Source organism: Micromys minutus (genome assembly GCF_963924665.1).
Source record: "Micromys minutus genome assembly, chromosome: 10".
NCBI classification, from domain to species: Eukaryota; Metazoa; Chordata; class Mammalia; order Rodentia; family Muridae; genus Micromys; species Micromys minutus.
Window position 1 is genome coordinate 26484448 of NC_137979.1, and position 627 is coordinate 26485074.

Sequence of the window (627 nt, forward strand, 5' to 3'; positions counted from 1 at the left end):
AGGTTTGCTCTGGTGGGGGGGGCATTTTCTCAATTGAGGTTCATTCTTCCAAAAGGACTTGTATTATGTTGACATAAAAACTAGCCAGCATCTTGGGATATTCTCATGAAAAGGAAGACATTTAGATTCCCACATTACACCATATCCAGAAATTAACTCGATGTGTGACTCATAAGCCCTACAAGTAAGAATTAAAACTATGAAAAAAAACTTACAAGAATTCAGGAACCGGGGTGGGGGTGTAACCCAACAGAAAAACGCTTGCCTGGCCTGTGCAAGGCTCAGGGTCTGTCTCTAGCACCGTCATAGAAAGAGAACAGGAGGATGAGGCCATCATGACTTGAGCCAGGTAACAAGTGCTAATCCTCAAGACACCAAAACCACAAGTGATAAAAGAGATCAAGGTTGGACTTTATCCGAATAAAAGTGTAGTGTTATTAAATATACCACTGAGAAAGTGAAGAGGAGCTCGGTCTGGTGGCACAGGCCTGAAATCCAAGCTACTGGGTGGACTGAGGGAGGACAACAGCTAGTTCAAGGCCTGCCTGGACTCCAGAGTTAATCAAAGACTCTGCCAAAGCCAGTGTGCAGGAGAGATAGATTAGTGGTTAAGAGCCTTCTTCTTGC